This window comes from Rhipicephalus microplus, unplaced genomic scaffold (assembly GCF_043290135.1).
Source record: "Rhipicephalus microplus isolate Deutch F79 unplaced genomic scaffold, USDA_Rmic scaffold_13, whole genome shotgun sequence".
In the NCBI taxonomy this organism is placed as follows: Eukaryota; Metazoa; Arthropoda; class Arachnida; order Ixodida; family Ixodidae; genus Rhipicephalus; species Rhipicephalus microplus.
In genome coordinates, this window is record NW_027464586.1 from 43,319,201 (window position 1) to 43,340,034 (window position 20,834).

At 52.7% G+C, this 20,834-nt stretch overlaps 7 non-coding genes across 7 annotated transcripts; all 7 read right to left on the reverse strand.

Annotated features, from left to right (window-relative positions):
• Nucleotides 1-1,466: 1,466 nt before the first annotated feature.
• Nucleotides 1,467-1,540, reverse strand: TRNAN-GUU (transfer RNA asparagine (anticodon GUU)). The gene has a single exon. It is a non-coding gene; the product is annotated as a tRNA-Asn (tRNA).
• Nucleotides 1,541-6,188: 4,648 nt separating this feature from the next.
• On the reverse strand, nucleotides 6,189-6,262 carry TRNAN-GUU (transfer RNA asparagine (anticodon GUU)). The gene has a single exon. It is a non-coding gene; the product is annotated as a tRNA-Asn (tRNA).
• A 2,875-nt stretch (nucleotides 6,263-9,137) lies between these two features.
• Nucleotides 9,138-9,211, reverse strand: TRNAN-GUU (transfer RNA asparagine (anticodon GUU)). Its single transcript has one exon. It is a non-coding gene; the product is annotated as a tRNA-Asn (tRNA).
• A 2,584-nt stretch (nucleotides 9,212-11,795) lies between these two features.
• TRNAN-GUU (transfer RNA asparagine (anticodon GUU)) lies at nucleotides 11,796-11,869 on the reverse strand. Its single transcript has one exon. It is a non-coding gene; the product is annotated as a tRNA-Asn (tRNA).
• Nucleotides 11,870-14,740: 2,871 nt separating this feature from the next.
• TRNAN-GUU (transfer RNA asparagine (anticodon GUU)) lies at nucleotides 14,741-14,814 on the reverse strand. The gene has a single exon. It is a non-coding gene; the product is annotated as a tRNA-Asn (tRNA).
• A 3,770-nt stretch (nucleotides 14,815-18,584) lies between these two features.
• On the reverse strand, nucleotides 18,585-18,658 carry TRNAN-GUU (transfer RNA asparagine (anticodon GUU)). Its single transcript has one exon. It is a non-coding gene; the product is annotated as a tRNA-Asn (tRNA).
• A 1,106-nt stretch (nucleotides 18,659-19,764) lies between these two features.
• On the reverse strand, nucleotides 19,765-19,838 carry TRNAN-GUU (transfer RNA asparagine (anticodon GUU)). Its single transcript has one exon. It is a non-coding gene; the product is annotated as a tRNA-Asn (tRNA).
• Between the last annotated feature and the right edge of the window lie 996 nt (nucleotides 19,839-20,834).

The following is a 20,834-nucleotide window of genomic DNA, read 5'->3' on the forward strand; positions in this document are numbered from 1 at the left end:
GGGTGGGCTCGAACCTCCAACCTTTAGGTTAACAGCTGATCGCACTAGCCAATTGCGCCACGGAGACAGTCCTGCTCCACTCTCACCACCATCAGAACATATCTTCAAAGCTTTCAGCCCAAAGAAAAAAAAGCAACAAACCAATCCCGGGAGGGCTCGAACCTCCAACCTTTCAGTTAACGGCCGATCGCCCTAGCCAATTGCGCCACAGAGATAGTCGTGCTCCACTCTCACCACCGTCAGAACATTTCTTCAGAGCTATCAGCCCAAAGGAAAAAAAGCGCCGCTCCACCACCGGGTGGGCTCGAACCTCCAGCCTTTCGGTTAACAGCCCATCACGCTAGCCAATAGCGCCACGGAGACAGTCGTGCTCCACTCTCACCACCATCAGAACATATCTTTAAAGCTATCAGCGCAAAGAAAAAGCAACACACCACTCCCGGGAGGGCTCGAACCTCCAAATTTTCGGTTAACAGCCGAACGTGCTAGCCAATTGCGCCACGGAGACAGTCGTGCTCCAATCTCACCACCGTGAAAACATTTCTCCAAAGCTATCAGCGCAAAGATAAAAAAAGTGACACACTGCTTCCGGGAGGGCTCGAACCTCCAAACTTTCGGTTAACAGCCGATTGCGCTAGCCAATTGCGCCACGGAGACAGTCCTTTTCCACTCTCACCACCATAAGAACATATCTTCAAAGCTATCAGCCCAAAGAAAAAAAAGCTACACAACACTCTCGGGAGGGCTCGAACCTCCAACCTTTCAGTTAAAAGCCGATCGCGCTAGCCAATTGCGCCACGGAGACAGTCACGCTACACCCTCACCACCGTCAGAACATTTCCTCAGAGCTATCAGCCCAAAGGAAAAAAAGCGCAGCACCACGACCGGGTGGGCTCGAACCTCCAACCTTTCGGTTAACAGCCGATTGCGCTAGCCAGTTGCGCCACGGAGACAGTCCTGCTCTACTCTCACCACCATCAGAACATATCTTCAAAGCTATCAGCCCGAAGAAAAAAGCTACACAACACTCTCGGGAGGGCTCGAACCTCCAACCTTTCAGTTAAAAGCCGATCGCGCTAGCCAATTGCGCCACGAAGACAGTCGCGCTACACTCTCACCACCGTCAGAACATTTCCTCAGAGCTATCAGCCCAAAGGAAAAAAAGCGCAGCACCACAACCGGGTGGGCTCGAACCTCCAACGTTTCGGTTAACAGCCCAACGCGCTAGCCAATTGCGCCACGGAGACAGTCGTGGTCCACTCTCACCACCATCAGAACATATCTTCAAAGCTATCAGCGCAAAGAAAAAAGCGACACACCGTCTCCTGGTGGGCTCAAACCTCAAACCTTTCGGTTAACAGCCAATCGCGCTAGCCAATTGCGCTACGGAGACAGTCCTGCACCACTCTCACCACCATCAAACATATCTTCAAAGCTATCAGCCCAAAGAAAAAAAAGCGCCGCACTACCCCCGGGTGGGCTCGAACCTCCAGCCTTTCGGTTAACGGCCGAACGCGCTAGCCAATTGCGCCACGGAGACAGTCGTGCTCCACTCTCACCACCATCAGAAAATATCTTCAAAGCTATCAGCGCAAAGAAAAAAGCAACACACCACTCCCGGGAGGGCTCGAAATTCCAACCTTTCGGTTAACAGCCGATCGCGCTAGCCAATTGCGCCACGGAGACAGTCGTGCTTCACTCTCACCACCATCAGAACTTACCTTCAACGCCATCAGCGCAAAGCAAAAAAAAGCGACACACCGTCCACGGGTGGGCTCGAAACTCCAATCTTTCGGTTAACAACCGATCGCGCTATCCAATTGCGCCACGGAGTCAGTCCTGCTTCAGTCTCACCACCATGAGAACATATCTTCAAAGCTATCAGCCCAAAGAAAAAAGTAGTGTCGCACAACCATCGGGTGGGCTCGAACCTCGAACCTTTCGGTTAACAGCCGATCGCGCTAGCCAATTGCGCCCCGGAGACAGTCCTGCTCCACTCTCACCACCATCAGAACATAACTTCAAAGCTATGAGCCCAAAGAAAAAAAAGCGCCGATTCACCACCGGGTGGGCTCGAACCTCCAACCTTTTGGCTAACAGCTGATCGCGCTACCCAATTGCGCCACGGAGACAGTCCTGCTCCACTCTCACCACCATCAGAACATATCTTCAAAGCTATCAGCCCAAAGAAAAAAAAGCAACAAACCACTGCCGGGAGGGCTCGAACCTCCAACCTTTCAGTTAACAGCCGATCGCGCTAGTCAATTGCGCCACGGAGACAGTCGTACTCCACTCTCACCACCATCAGAACATTTCTTCAGAGCTATCAGCCCAAAGGAAAAAAAGCGCCGCATCACCACCGGGTGGGCTCGAACCTCCGACCTTTCGGTTAACAGCCGATCGCGCTAGCCAATTGGGCCCCGGAGGCAGTCGTGCTCCACTCTCACCACTGTCAGAACATTTCTTCAGAGCTATCAGCCCAAAGAAAAAGAAACGCCGCACCACCATCGTGTGGGCTCGAACATCCAACTTCTCGGTCAACAGCCGATCGCGCTAGCCAATTGCGACAGCCACGGAGACAGTCGTTCTCCCCTCTCACCACCATCAGAACATATCTTCAAAGCTATCAGCGCAAAGAAAAAAGCGACACACCGTCCCCTGGTGGGCTCGAACCTGAAAACTCTCGGTTAACAGCCGGTCGCGCTAGCCAATGGCGCCACGGAGACAGTCGTGCTCCGCTCTCACCACCGTCAGAACATCTCTTCAGAGCTATCAGCCCGAAGAAAAAAAAGCGCTACACCACCACCGGGTGGGCTCGAACCTCCAGCCTTTCGGTTAACGGCCGAACGCGCTAGCCAATCGCGCCACGGAGACAGTCGTGCTCCACTCTCACCACCATCAGAACATATCTTCAAAGCTATCAGCGCAAAGAAAAAAGCAACACACCACTCACGGGAGGGCTCGAAATTCCAACCTTTCGGTTAACAGCCGATCGCGCTAGCCAATTGCGCCACGGAGACAGTCGTGCTCCAATCTCCCCACCATCAGAACATATCTTCAAAGCTATCAGCCCAAAGAAAAAAAAAGCGCCGCACCTCCACCGGGTGGGCTCAAACCTCCAGCCTTTCGGTTAACAGCCGATCGCGCTAGCCAATTGCGCCACGGAGACAGTCGTGCTCCACTCTCACCACCATCAGAACATATCTCCAAAGCTATCAGCGAAAAGAAAAGAGCAACACACCACTCCCAGGAAGGCTCGAACCTCCAACCTCTCGGTTAACAGCCGGTCGCGCTAGCCAATGGCGCCACGGAGACAGTCGTGCTCCGCTCTCACCACCGTCAGAACATTTCTTCAGAGCTATCAGCCCTAAGAAAAAAAAGCGCCACACCACCACCGGGTGGGCTCGAACCTCCAGCCTTTCTGTTGACGGCCGAACGCGCTAGCCAATTGCGCCCAGAGACAGTCGTGCGCCACTCTCAACACCATAAGAACATATCTTCAAAGCTATCAGCGCAAAGAAAAAAGCAACACACCACTCCCGGGAGGGCTTGAAATTCCAACCTTTCGGTTAACAGCCGATTGCGCTAGCCAATTGCGCCACGGAGACAGTCGTGCTTCACTCTCACCACCATCAGAAAATACCTTCAACGCCATCAGCGCAAAGCAAAAAAAAGCGACACACCGTCCACGGGTGGGCTCAAAACTCCAATCTTTCGGTTAACAACCGATCGCGCTAGCCAATTGCGCCACGGAGACAGTCCTGCTCCACTCTCACCACCATGAGAACATATCTTCAAAGCTATCAGCCCAAAGAAAAAGAAGCGCCGACCACCACCGGGTGGGCTCGAACCTCCAACCTTTCGGTTAACAGCCGATCGCGCTAGCCAATTGCGCCCCAGAGACAGTCCTGCACCACTCTCACCACCATCAGAACATATCTTCAGAGCTATGAGCCCAAACAAAAAAAAGCGCCGAACCACCACCGGGTGGGCTCGAACCTCCAACCTTTAGGTTAACAGCTGATCGCACTAGCCAATTGCGCCACGGAGACAGTCCTGCTCCACTCTCACCACCATCAGAACATATCTTCAAAGCTTTCAGCCCAAAGAAAAAAAAGCAACAAACCAATCCCGGGAGGGCTCGAACCTCCAACCTTTCAGTTAACAGCCGATCGCGCTAGCCAATTGCGCCACAGAGATAGTCGTGCTCCACTCTCACCACCGTCAGAATATTTCTTCAGAGCTATCAGCCCAAAGGAAAAAAAGCGCCGCTCCACCACCGGGTGGGCTCGAACCTCCAGCCTTTCGGTAAACAGCCCATCACGCTAATCAATAGCGCCACGGAGACAGTCGTGCTCCACTCTCACCACCATCAGAACATATCTTTAAAGCTATCAGCGCAAAGAAAAAGCAACACACCACTCCCGGGAGGGCTCGAACCTCCAAATTTTCGGTAAACAGCCGAACGTGCTAGCCAATTGCGCCACGGAGACAGTCGTGCTCCAATCTCACCACCGTGAAAACATTTCTCCAAAGCTATCAGCGCAAAGATAAAAAAAGTGACACACCACTCCCGGGAGGGCTCGAACCTCCAAATTTTTGGTTAACAGCCGAACGTGCTAGCCAATTGCGCCACGGAGACAGTCGTGCTCAAATCTCACCACCGTCAGAACATTTCTCCAAAGCTATCAGCACAAAGAAAAGAGCATCACATCACTCCCGGGAGGGCTCGAAACTCCAACCTTTTGGTTAACGGCCGATCGCGCTAGCCAATGGCGCCACGGAGACAGTCCTTTTCCACTCTCACCACCATCAGAACATATCTTCAAAGCTATCAGCCGAAAGAAAAAAAAGCTACACAACACTCTCGGGGGGGCTCGAACCTCCAACCTTTCAGTTAAAAGCCGATCGCGCTAGCCAATTGCGCCAAGGAGACGGTCGCGCTACACTTTCACCACCGTCAGAACATTTCCTCGGAGCCATCAGCCCAAAGGAAAAAAAGCGCAGCACCACAACCAGGTGGGCTCGAACCTCCAACCTTTCGGTTAACAGCCCAACGCGCTAGCCAATTGCGCCACGGAGACAGTCGTGGTCCACTCTCACTTCCATCAGAACATATCTTCAAAGCTATAGGCGCAAAGAAAAAAGTGACACACCGTCCCCTGGTGGGCTCAAACCTCCAACCTTTCGGTTAACAGCCAATCGCGCTAGCCAATTGCGCTACGGAGACAGTCCTGCAGCACTCTCACTACGATCAAACATATCTTCAAAGCTATCAGCCCAAAGAAAAAAAAAGCGCCGCACCACCCCCGGGTGGGCTCGAACCTCCAAACTTTGGTTAACAGCCGATCGCGCTAGCCAATTGCGCCACGGAGACAGTCGTGCTTTACTCTCACCACCATCAGAACATATCTTCAACGCCAACAGCGAAAGCGAAAAAAAGCGACACACCTTCCACGGGTGGGCTCGAAACTCCAACCGTTCGGTTAACAGCCGATCGCGCTAGCCAATTGTGCCACGGAGACAGTCCTGCTCCACTCTCACCATCATCAGAACATATCTTCAAAGTTATGAGCCCAAAGAAAAAAAAGCGCCGCACCACCACCGGGTGGGCTCGAACCTCCAATCTTTTGGTTAACAGCTGATCGCGCTAGCCAATTGCGCCCCGGAGACAGTCCTGCTCCACTCTCACCACCATCAGAACATAACTTCAAAGCTATGAGCCCAAAGAAAAAAAAGCGCCGAACCACCACCGGATGGGCTCAAACCTCCAACCTTTCGGTTAACAGCCCATCATGCTAGCCAATAGCGCCACGGAGACAGTCGTGCTCCACTCTCACAACCATCAGAACATATCTTCAAAGCTATCAGCGCAAAGAAAAAAGCAACACACCACTCCCGGGAGGGCTGAAACCTCCAATTTTTTGGTTAACAGCCGAACGTGCTAGCCAGTTGCACCACGGAGACAGTCGTGCTCCACTCTCACCACCATGAGAACATATCTTCAAAGCTATCAGCGCAAAGAAAAAAGCAACACACCACTCCCGGGAGGGCTCGAACCTCCAACCTTTCGGTTAACAGCCTATCGCGCTAGCCAATTGCGCCACGGAGACAGTCGTGCTCCCCTCTCACCACCGTCAGAACATTTCTCCAAAGCTATCAGCGCAGAGATAAAAAAAGCGACACACTGCCTCCGGGAGGGCTCGAACCTCCAAACTTTCGGTTAACAGCCAAACGCGCTAGCCAAATGCGCCACGAAGACAGTCGTGCTTCATTCTCACCACCGTCAGAACATTTCTCCAAAGCTATCAGCGCAAAGAAAAAAGCAACACACCACTCACGGGAGGGCTCGAAATTCCAACCTTTCGGTTAACAGCCGATCGCGCTAGCCAATTGCGCCGCGGAGACAGTCGTGCTCCAATCTCCCCACCATCAGAACATATCTTCAAAGCTATCATCGCAAAGAAAAAAGCAACACACCACTCCCGGGAGGGATCGAACCTCCAACTTTTCGGTTAACAGCCGATCGCGCTAGCCAATTGCGCCACGGAGACAGTCGTGCTCCACTCTCACCACCGTCAGAACATTTCCTCAGAGCTATCAGCCCAAAGGAAAAAAAGCGCCGCACCTCCACCGAGTGGTCTCGAACCTCCAACCTTTCGATTAAGGGCCCATTGCGCTAGCCGATTGCGCCACGGAGACAGTCGTGCACCACTCTCACCACCGCAGAACATTTCTTCAGACTATCAGCCCAAAGAAAAAAAGCGCCGCACCACCACCGGGTGGGCTCGAACCTCCAACCTTTCGGTTAACAGCCGAACGCGCTAGCCAATTGCGCCACGGAGACAGTCGTGCTCCACTCTCACCACCGTCAGAACATTTCTTCAGAGCTATCAGCCCAAAGAAAAATAAACGCCGCACCACCACCGGGTGGGCTCGAACCTTCAACCTCTCGGTTAACAGCCGGTCGCGCTAGCCAATGGCGCCACGGAGACAGTCGTGCTCCGTTCTCACCACCGTCAGAACATTTCTTCAGAGCTATCAGCCCTAAGAAAAAAAAGCACCACACCACCACCGGGTGGGCTCGAACCTCCAGCCTTTCGGTTAACGGCCGTACGCGCTAGTCAATTGCGCCACAGAGACAGTCGTGCGCCACTCTCAACACCATAAGAACATATCTTCAAAGCTATCAGCGAAAAGTAAAAAGCAACACACCACTCCCGGGAGGGCTCGAAATTCCAACCTTTCGGTTAACAGCCGATTGCGCTAGCCAATTGCGCCACGGAGACAGTCGTGCTTCACTCTCACCACCATCAGAAAATACCTTCAAAGCCATCAGCGCAAAGCGAAAAAAAAGCGACACACCGTCCACGGGTGGGCTCGAAACTCCAATCTTTCGGTTAACAACCGATCGCGCTAGCCAATTGCGCCACGGAGACAGTCCTGCTCCACTCTCACCACCATGAGAACATATCTTCAAAGCTATCAGTCCAAAGAAAAAGAAGCGCCGCACCACCACCGGGGGGCTCGAACCTCCAACCTTTTGGTTAACAGCTGATCGCGCTAGCCAATTGCGCCACGGAGAATGTCCTGCTCCACTCTCACCACCATCAGAACATATCTTCAAAGCTTTCAGCCCAAAGAAAAAAAAGCAACAAACCAATCCCGGGAGGGCTCGAACCTCCAACCTTTCAGTTAACAGCCGATCGCGCTAGCCAATTGCGCCACAGAGATAGTCGTGCTCCACTCTCACCACCGTCAGAACATTTCTTCAGAGCTATCAGCCCAAAGGAAAAAAAGCGCCGCTTCACCACCGGGTGGGCTCGAACCTCCAGCCTTTCGGTTAACAGCCCATCGCGCTAGCCAATAGCGCCACGGAGACAGTCGTGCTCCACTCTCACCCCCATCAGAACATATCTTTAAAGCTATAATAGTGAAGAAAAAAGCAACACACCACTCCCGGGAGGGCTCAAACCTCCAATGTTTTGGTTAACAGCCGAACGTGCTAGCTATTTGCGCCACGGAGACAGTCGTGCTCCGTTCTCACCACCGTCAGAACATTTCTTCAGAGCTATCAGCCCTAAGAAAAAAAAGCACCACACCACCACCGGGTGGGCTCTAACCTCCAAATTTTCGGTTAACAGCCGAACGTGCTAGCCAATTGCGCCACGCAGACAGTCGTGCTCCAATCTCACCACCGTGAAAACATTTCTCCAAAGCTATCAGCGCAAAGATAAAAAAAGTGACACACTGCTTCCGGGAGGGCTCGAACCTCCAAACTTTCGGTTAACAGCCGATTGCGCTAGCCAATTGCGCCACGGAGACAGTCCTTTTCCACTCTCACCACCATCAGAACATATCTTTAAAGCTATCAGCCCAAAGAAAAAAAAGCTACACAACACTCTCGGGAGGGCTCGAACCTCCAACCTTTCAGTTAAAAGCCGATCGCACTAGCCAATTGCGCCACGGAGACAGTCACGCTACACCCTCACCACCGTCAGAACATTTCCTCAGAGCTATCAGCCCAAAGGAAAAAAAGCGCAGCACCACGACCGGGTGGGCTCGAACCTCCAACCTTTCGGTTAACAGCCGATCGCGCTACCCAGTTGCGCCACGGAGACAGTCCTGCTCTACTCTCACCACCATCAGAACATATCTTCAAAGCTATCAGCCCGAAGAAAAAAAAGCTACACAACACTCTCGGGAGGGCTCGAACCTCCAACCTTTCAGTTAAAAGCCGATCGCGCTAGCCAATTGCGCCACGGAGACAGTCGCGCTACACTCTCACCACCGTCAGAACATTTCCTCAGAGCTATCAGCCCAAAGGAAAAAAAGCGCAGCACCACAACCGGGTGGGCTCGAACCTCCAACGTTTCGGTCAACAGCCCAACGCGCTAGCCAATTGCGCCACGGAGACAGTCATGGTCCACTCTCACCACCATCAGAACATATCTTCAAAGCTATCAGCGCAAAGAAAAAAAGCGAACACCGTCTCCTGGTGGGCTCAAACCTCCAACCTTTCGGTTAACAGCCAATCGCGCTAGCCAATTGCGCTACGGAGACAGTCCTGCACCACTCTCACCACCATCAAACATATCTTCAAAGCTATCAGCCCAAAGAAAAGAAAAGCGCCGCACTACCCCCGGGTGGGCTCGAACCTCCAGCCTTTCGGTTAACGGCCGAACGCGCTAGCCAATTGCGCCACGGAGACAGTCATGCTCCACTCTCACCACCATCAGAAAATATCTTCAAAGCTATCAGCGCAAAGAAAAAAGCAACACACCACTCCCGGGAGGGCTCGAAATTCCAACCTTTCGGTTAACAGCCGATCGCGCTAGCCAATTGCGCCACGGAGACAGTCGTGCTTCACTCTCACCACCATCAGAACATACCTTCAACGCCATCAGCGCAAAGCAAAAAAAAGCGACACACCGTCCACGGGTGGGCTCGAAACTCCAACCTTTCAGTTAAAAGCCGATCGCGCTAGCCAATTGCGCCAAGGAGACGGTCGCGCTACACTTTCACCACCGTCAGAACATTTCCTCGGAGCCATCAGCCCAAAGGAAAAAAAGCGCAGCACCACAACCGGGTGGGCTCGAACCTCCAACCTTTCGGTTAACAGCCGATCGCGCTAGCCAGTTGCGCCACGGAGACAGGCCTGCTCTACTCTCACCACCATCAGAACATATCTTCAAAGCTATCAGCCCAAAGAAAAAAAAGCTACACAACACTCTCGGGAGGGCTCGAACCTCCAACCTTTCAGTTAAAAGCCGATCGCGCTAGCCAATTGCGCCACGGAGACAGTCGCGCTACACTCTCACCACCGTCAGAACATTTCCTCAGAGCTATCAGCCCAAAGGAAAAAAAGCGCAGCACCACAAACGGGTGGGCTCGAACCTCCAACGTTTCGGTTAACAGCCCAACGCGCTAGCCAATTGCGCCACGGAGACAGTCGTGGTCCACTCTCACTTCCATCAGAACATATCTTCAAAGCTATAAGCGCAAAGAAAAAAGTGACACACCGTCCCCTGGTGGGCTCAAACCTCCAACCTTTCGGTTAACAGCCAATCGCGCTAGCCAATTGCGCTACGGAGACAGTCCTGCACCACTCTCACTACGATCAAACATATCTTCAAAGCTATCAGCCCAAAGAAAAAAAAGCGCCGCACCACCCCCGGGTGGGCTCGAACCTCCAAACTTTCGGTTAACAGCCGATCGCGCTAGCCAATTGCGCCACGGAGACAGTCGTGCTTCACTATCACCACCATCAGAACATATCTTCAACGCCAACAGCGCAAAGCGAAAAAAAGCGACACACCTTCCACGGGTGGGCTCGAAACTCCAACCTTTCGGTTAACAGCCGATCGCGCTAGCCAATTGCGCCACGGAGACAGTCCTGCTCCACTCTCACCATCATCAGAACATATCTTCAAAGTTATGAGCCCAAAGAAAAAAAAGCGCCGCACCACCACCGGGTGGGCTCGAACCTCCAATCTTTTGGTTAACAGCTGATCGCGCTAGCCAATTGCGCCTCGGAGACAGTCCTGCTCCACTCTCACCACCATCAAAACATATCTTCAAAGCTATCAGCCCAAAGAAAAAAAAGCAACGAACCACTCCCGGGAGGGCTCGAACCTGCAGCCTTTCGGTTAACAGCCGAACGCGCAAGCCAATTGTGCCACGAAGACAGTAGTGCAGCGCTCTCAGCACCGTCTGTACATTTCTCCAAAGCTATCAGCGCAATAAAAAAAGCGACACACTGCTCCCGGAAGGGCTGGAACCTCCAACCTTTCGAATACCATACGAACGCGCTAGCCAATTGTGCCACGGAGACAGTCGTGCTCCACTCTCACCACCGTCAGAACATTTCTTCAGAGCTATCAGCCCAAAGAAAAAAGAAGCGCCACACCACCACCGGGTGGGCTCGAACCTCCAGCCTTTCGGTTAACGGCCGATCGCGCTAGCCAATTGCGCCACGGAGACAGTCGTGCTTCACTCTCACCACCATCAGAACATACTTTCAACGCCATCAGCGCAAAGCAAAAAAAAGCGACACACCGTCCACTGGTGGGCTCGAAACTCCAATCTTTCGGTTAACAACCGATCGCGCTAGCGAATTGCGCCACGGAGACAGTCCTGCTCCAGTCTCACCACCATGAGAACATAAATTCAAAGCTATCAGCCCAAAGAAAAAGAAGTGCCGCACCACCATCGGGTGGGCTCGAACCTCCAACCTTTCGGTTAACAGCCGATCGCGCTAGCCAATTGCGCCCCGGAGACAGTCCTGCTCCACTCTCACCACCATCAGAACATAACTTCAAAGCTATGAGCCCAAAGAAAAAAAAGCGCCGAACCACCACCGGATGGGCTCAAACCTCCAACCTTTCGGTTAACAGCCCATCATGCTAGCCAATAGCGCCACGGAGACAGTCGTGCTCCACTCTCACAACCATCAGAACATATCTTCAAAGCTATCAGCGCAAAGAAAAAAGCAACACACCACTCCCGGGAGGGCTGAAACCTCCAATTTTTTGGTTAACAGCCGAACGTGCTAGCCAGTTGCACCACGGAGACAGTCGTGCACCACTCTCACCACCATGAGAACATATCTTCAAAGCTATCAGCGCAAAGAAAAAAGCAACACACCACTCCCGGGAGGGCTCGAACCTCCAACCTTTCGGTTAACAGCCTATCGCGCTAGCCAATTGCGCCACGGAGACAGTCGTGCTCCCCTCTCACCACCGTCAGAACATTTCTCCAAAGCTATCAGCGCAGAGATAAAAAAAGCGACACACTGCCTCCGGGAGGGCTCGAACCTCCAAACTTTCGGTTAACAGCCAAACGCGCTAGCCAAATGCGCCACGAAGACAGTCGTGCTCCACTCTCACCACCGTCAGAACATTTCTCCAAAGCTATCAGCGCAAAGAAAAAAGCAACACACCACTCACGGGAGGGCTCGAAATTCCAACCTTTCGGTTAACAGCCGATCGCGCTAGCCAATTGCGCCACGGAGACAGTCGTGCTCCACTCTCACCACCGTCAGAACATTTCCTCAGAGCTATCAGCCCAAAGGAAAAAAGCGCCGCACCTTCACCGAGTGGTCTCGAACCTCCAACCTTTCGATTAAGGGCCCATTGCGCTAGCCGATAGCGCCACGGAGACAGTCGTGCACCACTCTCACCACCGCAGAACATTTCTTCAGACTATCAGCCCAAAGAAAAAAAGCGCCGCACCACCACCGGGTGGGCTCGAACCTCCAACCTTTCGGTTAACAGCCGAACGCGCTAGCCAATTGCGCCACGGAGACAGTCGTGCTCCACTCTCACCACCGTCAGAACATTTCTTCAGAGCTATCAGCCCAAAGAAAAATAAACGCCGCACCACCACCGGGTGGGCTCGAACCTTCAACCTCTCGGTTAACAGCCGGTCGCGCTAGCCAATGGCGCCACGGAGACAGTCGTGCTCCGTTCTCAACACCGTCAGAACATTTCTTCAGAGCTATCAGCCCTAAGAAAAAAAAGCACCACACCACCACCGGGTGGGCTCGAACCTCCAGCCTTTCGGTTAACGGCCGTACGCGCTAGCCAATTGCGCCACAGAGACAGTCGTGCGCCACTCTCAACACCATAAGAACATATCTTCAAAGCTATCAGCGCAAAGTAAAAAGCAACACACCACTCCCGGGAGGGCTCGAAATTCCAACCTTTCGGTTAACAGCCGATTGCGCTAGCCAATTGCGCCACGGAGACAGTCGTGCTTCACTCTCACCACCATCAGAAAATACCTTCAAAGCCATCAGCGGAAAGCGAAAAAAAAGCGACACACCGTCCACGGGTGGGCTCGAAACTCCAATCTTTCGGTTAACAACCGATCGCGCTAGCCAATTGCGCCACGGAGACAGTCCTGCTCCACTCTCACCACCATGAGAACATATCTTCAAAGGTATCAGCCCAAAGAAAAAGAAGCGCCGCACCACCACCGGGGGGCTCGAACCTCCAACCTTTTGGTTAACAGCTGATCGCGCTAGCCAATTGCGCCACGGAGACAGTCCTGCTCCACTCTCACCACCATCAGAACATATCTTCAAAGCTTTCAGCCCAAAGAAAAAAAAGCAACAAACCAATCCTGGGAGGGCTCGAACCTCCAACCTTTCAGTTAACAGCCGATCGCGCTGGCCAATTGCGCCACAGAGATAGTCGTGCTCCACTCTCACCACCGTCAGAACATTTCTTCAGAGCTATCAGCCCAAAGGAAAAAAAGCGCCGCTTCACCACCGGGTGGGCTCGAACCTCCAGCCTTTCGGTTAACAGCCCATCGCGCTAGCCAATAGCGCCACGGAGACAGTCGTGCTCCACTCTCACCCCCATCAGAACATATCTTTAAAGTTATAATAGTGAAGAAAAAAGCAACACACCACTCCCGGGAGTGCTCAAACCTCCAATGTTTTGGTTAACAGCCGAACGTGCTAGCTATTTGCGCCACGGAGACAGTCGTGCTCCGCTTTCACCACCATCAGAACAAATCTTCAAAGCTATCAGCGCAAAGAAAAAAGCAACACACCACCACCGGGTGGGCTCGAACCTCCAACCTTTCGGTTAACAGCCGATCACGCTAGCCGATTGCACCATGGAGACAGTCGTGCTCCACTCTCACCACCATCAGAACATATCTTCAAAGCTATCAGCGCAAAGAAAAAGCAACACACCACTCCCGGGAGGGCTCGAACCTCCAAATTTTCGGTTAACAGCCGAACGTGCTAGCCAATTGCGCCACGGAGACAGTCGTGCTCCAATCTCACCATCGTGAAAACATTTCTCCAAAGCTATCAGCGCAAAGATAAAAAAAGTGACACACTGCTTCCGGGAGGGCTCGAACCTCCAAACTTTCGGTTAACAGCCGATTGCGCTAGCCAATTGCGCCACGGAGACAGTCCTTTTCCACTCTCACCACCATCAGAACATATCTTTAAAGCTATCAGCCCAAAGAAAAAAAAGCTACACAACACTCTCGGGAGGGCTCGAACTTCCAACCTTTCAGTTAAAAGCCGATCGCACTAGCCAATTGCGCCACGGAGACAGTCACGCTACACCCTCACCACCGTCAGAACATTTCCTCGGAGCTATCAGCCCAAAGGAAAAAAAGCGCAGCACCACGACCGGGTGGGCTCGAACCTCCAACCTTTCGGTTAACAGCCGATCGCGCTAGCCAGTTGCGCCACGGAAACAGTCCTGCTCTACTCTCACCACCATCAGAACATATCTTCAAAGCTATCAGCCCGAAGAAAAAAAAGCTACACAACACTCTCGGGAGGGCTCGAACCTCCAACCTTTCAGTTAAAAGCCGATCGCGCTAGCCAATTGCGCCACGGAGACAATCGCGCTACACTCTCACCACCGTCAGAACATTTCCTCAGAGCTATCAGCCCAAAGGAAAAAAAGCGCAGCACCACAACCGGGTGGGCTCGAACCTCCAACGTTTCGGTTAACAGCCCAACGCGCTAGCCAATTGCGCCACGGAGACAGTCATGGTCCACTCTCACCACCATCAGAACATATCTTCAAAGCTATCAGCGCAAAGAAAAAAGCGACACACCGTCTCCTGGTGGGCTCAAACCTGCAACCTTTCGGTTAACAGCCAATCGCGCTAGCCAATTGCGCTACGGAGACAGTCCTGCACCACTCTCACCACCATCAAACATATCTTCAAAGCTATCAGCCCAAAGAAAAAAAAAGCGCCGCACTACCCCCGGGTGGGCTCGAACCTCCAGCCTTTCGGTTAACGGCCGAACGCGCTAGCCAATTGCGCCACGGAGACAGTCGTGCTCCACTCTCACCACCATCAGAAAATATCTTCAAAGCTATCAGCGCAAAGAAAAAAGCAACACACCACTCCCGGGAGGGCTCGAAATTCCAACCTTTCGGTTAACAGCCGATCGCGCTAGCCAATTGCGCCACGGAGACAGTCGTGCTTAATCTCACCACCATCAGAACATACCTTCAACGCCATCAGCGCAAAGCAAAAAAAAAGCGACACACCGTCCACGGGTGGGCTCGAAACTCCAATCTTTTGGTTAACAACCGATCGCGCTATCCAATTGCGCCACGGAGACAGTCCTGCTCCAGTCTCACCACCATGAGAACATATCTTCAAAACTATCAGCCCAAAGAAAAAAGTAGTGTCGCACAACCATCGGGAGGGCTCGAACCTCCAACCTTTCAGTTAACAGCCGATCGCGCTAGCCAATTGCGCCACAGAGACAGTCGTGCTCCACTCTCACCACCGTCAGAACATTTCTTCAGAGCTGTCAGCCCAAAGGAAAAAAAGCGCCGCACCACAACCGGGTAGGCTCGAACCTCCAACCTTTCGGTTAACAGCCCATCGCGCTAGCCAATTGGGCCCCGGAGGCAGTCGTGCTCCACTCTCACCACTGTCAGAACATTTCTTCAGAGCTATCAGCCCAAAGAAAAAGAAACGCCGCACCACCAACGTGTGGGCTCGAACATCCAACCTCTCGGTCAACAGCCGATCGCGCTAGCCAATTGCGACAGCCACGGAGACAGTCAATCTCCCCTCTCACCACCATCAGAACATATCTTCAAAGCTATCCGCGCAAAGAAAAAAGCGACACACCATCCCCTGGTGGGCTCAAACATCCAACCTTTCGGTTAACAGCCGATCGCGCTAGCCAATTGCGCCACAGAGACAGTCGTGCTCCACTCTCACCACCGTCAGAACATTTCTTCAGAGCTATCAGCCCAAAGGAAAAAAAGCGCCGCACCACCACCGGGTGGGCTCGAACCTCCAACCTTTCGGTTAACAGCCCATCACGCTAGCCAATAGCGCCATGGAGACAGTCACGCTACACCCTCACCACCGTCAGAACATTTCCTCAGAGCTATCAGCCCAAAGGAAAAAAAGCGCAGCACCACGACCGGGTGGGCTCGAACCTCCAAATTTTTGGTTAACAGCTGAACGTGCTAGCCAATTGCGCCACGGAGACAGTCGTGCTCAAATCTCACCACTGTCAGAACATTTCTCCAAAGCTATCAGCACAAAGAAAAGAGCATCACATCACTCCCGGGAGGGCTCGAAACTCCAACCTTTTGGTTAACAGCCGATCACGCTAGCCAATGGCACCACGGAGACAGTCCTTTTCCACTCTCACCACCATCAGAACATATCTTCAAAGCTATCAGCCGAAAGAAAAAAAAGCTACACAACACTCTCGGGGGGGGCTCGAACCTCCAACCTTTCAGTTAAAAGCCGATCGCGCTAGCCAATTGCGCCAAGGAGACGGTCGCGCTACACTCCCACCACCGTCAGAACATTTCCTCGGAGCTATCAGCCCAAAGGAAAAAAAGCGCAGCACCACAACCGGGTGGGCTCGAACCTCCAACCTTTCGGTTAACAGCCGATCGCGCTAGCCAGTTGCGCCACGGAGACAGTCCTGCTCTACTCTCACCACCATCAGACCATATCTTCAAAGCTATCAGCCCAAAGAAAAAAAAGCTACACAACACTCTCGGGAGGGCTCGAACCTCCAACCTTTCAGTTAAAAGCCGATCGCGCTAGCCAATTGCGCCACGGAGACAGTCGCGCTACACTCTCACCACCGTCAGAACATTTCCTCAGAGCTATCAGCCCAAAGGAAAAAAAGCGCAGCACCACAACCGGGTGGGCTCGAACTTCCAACGTTTCGGTTAACAGCCCAACGCGCTAGCCAATTGCGCCACGGAGACAGTCGTGGTCCACTCTCACTTCCATCAGAACATATCTTCAAAGCTATAAGCGCAAAGAAAAAAGTGACACACCGTCCCCTGGTGGGCTCAAACCTCCAACCTTTCGGTTAACAGCCAATCGCGCTAGCCAATTGCGCTACGGAGACAGTCCTGCACCACTCTCACCACGATCAAACATATCTTCAAAGCTATCAGCCCAAAGAAAAAAAAGCGCCGCACCACCCCCGGGTGGGCTCGAACCTCCAAACTTTCGGTTAACAGCCGATCGCGCTAGCCAATTGCGCCACGGAGACAGTCGTGCTTCACTCTCACCACCATCAGAACATATCTTCAACGCCAACAGCGCAAAGCGAAAAAAAGCGACACACCTTCCACGGGTGGGCTCGAAACTCCAACCTTTCGGTTAACAGCCGATCGCGCTAGCCAATTGCGCCACGGAGACAGTCCTGCTCCACTCTCACCATCATCAGAACATATCTTCAAAGTTATGAGCCCAAAGAAAAAAAAGCGCCGCACCACCACCGGGTGGGCTCGAACCTCCAATCTTTTGGTTAACAGCTGATCGCGCTAGCCAATTGCGCCTCGGAGACAGTCCTGCTCCACTCTCACCACCATCAAAACATATCTTCAAAGCTATCAGCCCAAAGAAAAAAAAGCAACGAACCACTCCCGGGAGGGCTCGAACCTCCAGCCTTTCGGTTAACAGCCGAACGCGCAAGCCAATTGTGCCACGAAGACAGTAGTGCAGCGCTCTCAGCACCGTCTGTACATTTCTCCAAAGCTATCAGCGCAATATAAAAAGCGACACACTGCTCCCGGAAGGGCTGGAACCTCCAACCTTTCGAATACCATACGAACGCGCTAGCCAATTGCGCCACGGAGACAGTCGTGCTCCACTCTCACCACCGTCAGAACATTTCTTCAGAGCTATCAGCCCAAAGAAAAAAGAAGCGCCACACCACCACCGGGTGGGCTCGAACCTCCAGCCTTTCGGTTAACGGCCGATCGCGCTAGCCAATTGCGCCACGGAGACAGTCGTGCTTCACTCTCACCACCATCAGAACATACCTTCAACGCCATCAGCGCAAAGCAAAAAAAAGCGACACACCGTCCACTGGTGGGCTCGAAACTCCAATCTTTCGGTTAACAACCGATCGCGCTAGCGAATTGCGCCACGGAGACAGTCCTGCTCCAGTCTCACCACCATGAGAACATAAATTCAAAGCTATCAGCCCAAAGAAAAAGAAGTGCCGCACCACCATCGGGTGGGCTCGAACCTCCAACCTTTCGGTTAACAGCCGATCGCGCTAGCCAATTGCGCCCCGGAGACAGTCCTGCTGCACTCTCACCACCATCAGAACATAACTTCAAAGCTATGAGCCCAAAGAAAAAAAAGCGCCGAACCACCACCGGATGGGCTCAAACCTCCAACCTTTCGGTTAACAGCCCATCATGCTAGCCAATAGCGCCACGGAGACAGTCGTGCTCCACTCTCACAACCATCAGAACATATCTTCAAAGCTATCAGCGCAAAGAAAAAAGCAACACACCACTCCCGGGAGGGCTGAAACCTCCAATTGTTTGGTTAACAGCCGAACGTGCTAGCCAGTTGCACCACGGAGACAGTCGTGCTCCACTCTCACCACCATGAGAACATATCTTCAAAGCTATCAGCGCAAAGAAAAAAGCAACACACCACTCCCGGGAGGGCTCGAACCTCCAACCTTTCGGTTAACAGCCTATCGCGCTAGCCAATTGCGCCACGGAGACAGTCGTGCTCCCCTCTCACCACCGTCAGAACATTTCTCCAAAGCTATCAGCGCAGAGATAAAAAAAGCGACACACTGCCTCCGGGAGGGCTCGAACCTCCAAACTTTCGGTTAACAGCCAAACGCGCTAGCCAAATGCGCCACGAAGACAGTCGTGCTTCATTCTCACCACCGTCAGAACATTTCTCCAAAGCTATCAGCGCAAAGAAAAAGCAACACACCACTCCCGGGAGGGCTCGAACCTCCAAATTTTCGGTTAACAGCCGAACGTGCTAGCCAATTGCGCCACGGAGACAGTCGTGCTCCAATCTCACCATCGTGAAAACATTTCTCCAAAGCTATCAGCGCAAAGATAAAAAAAGTGACACACTGCTTCCGGGAGGGCTCTAACCTCCAAACTTTCGGTTAACAGCCGATTGCGCTAGCCAATTGCGCCACGGAGACAGTCCTTTTCCACTCTCACCACCATCAGAACATATCTTTAAAGCTATCAGCCCAAAGAAAAAAAAGCTACACAACACTCTCGGGAGGGCTCGAACTTCCAACCTTTCAGTTAAAAGCCGATCGCACTAGCCAATTGCGCCACGGAGACAGTCACGCTACACCCTCACCACCGTCAGAACATTTCCTCAGAGCTATCAGCCCAAAGGAAAAAAAGCGCAGCACCACGACCGGGTGGGCTCGAACCTCCAACCTTTCGGTTAACAGCCGATCGCGCTAGCCAGTTGCGCCACGGAAACAGTCCTGCTCTACTCTCACCACCATCAGAACATATCTTCAAAGCTATCAGCCCGAAGAAAAAAAAGCTACACAACACTCTCGGGAGGGCTCGAACCTCCAACCTTTCAGTTAAAAGCCGATCGCGCTAGCCAATTGCGCCACGGAGACAATCGCGCTACACTCTCACCACCGTCAGAACATTTCCTCAGTGCTATCAGCCCAAAGGAAAAAAAGCGCAGCACCACAACCGGGTGGGCTCGAACCTCCAACGTTTCGGTTAACAGCCCAACGCGCTAGCCAATTGCGCCACGGAGACAGTCATGGTCCACTCTCACCACCATCAGAACATATCTTCAAAGCTATCAGCGCAAAGAAAAAAGCGACACACCGTCTCCTGGTGGGCTCAAACCTGCAACCTTTCGGTTAACAGCCAATCGCGCTAGCCAATTGCGCTACGGAGACAGTCCTGCACCACTCTCACCACCATCAAACATATCTTCAAAGCTATCAGCCCAAAGAAAAAAAAAGCGCCGCACTACCCCCGGGTGGGCTCGAACCTCCAGCCTTTCGGTTAACGGCCGAACGCGCTAGCCAATTGCGCCACGGAGACAGTCGTGCTCCACTCTCACCAACATCAGAAAATATCTTCAAAGCTATCAGCGCAAAGAAAAAGGCAACACACCACTCCCGGGAGGGCTCGAAATTCCAACCTTTCGGTTAACAGCCGATCGCGCTAGCCAATTGCGCCACGGAGACAGTCGTGCTTAATCTCACCACCATCAGAACATACCTTCAACGCCATCAGCGCAAAGCAAAAAAAAAGCGACACACCGTCCACGGGTGGGCTCGAAACTCCAATCTTTTGGTTAACAACCGATCGCGCTATCCAATTGCGCCACGGAGACAGTCCTGCTCCAGTCTCACCACCATGAGAACATATCTTCAAAGCTATCAGCCCAAAGAAAAAAGTAGTGTCGCACAACCATCGGGAGGGCTCGAACCTCCAACCTTTCAGTTAACAGCCGATCGCGCTAGCCAATTGCGCCACAGAGACAGTCGTGCTCCACTCTCACCACCGTCAGAACATTTCTTCAGAGCTGTCAGCCCAAAGGAAAAAAAGCGCCGCACCACAACCGGGTAGGCTCGAACCTCCAACCTTTCGGTTAACAGCCCATCGCGCTAGCCAATTGGGCCCCGGAGGCAGTCGTGCTCCACTCTCACCACTGTCAGAACATTTCTTCAGAGCTATCAGCCCAAAGAAAAAGAAACGCCGCACCACCAACGTGTGGGCTCGAACATCCAACCTCTCGGTCAACAGCCGATCGCGCTAGCCAATTGCGACAGCCACGGAGACAGTCAATCTCCCCTCTCACCACCATCAGAACATATCTTCAAAGCTATCCGCGCAAAGAAAAAAGCGACACACCATCCCCTGGTGGGCTCAAACATCCAACCTTTCGGTTAACAGCCGATCGCGCTAGCCAATTGCGCCACAGAGACAGTCGTGCTCCACTCTCACCACCGTCAGAACATTTCTTCAGAGCTATCAGCCCAAAGGAAAAAAAGCGCCGCACCACCACCGGGTGGGCTCGAACCTCCAACCTTT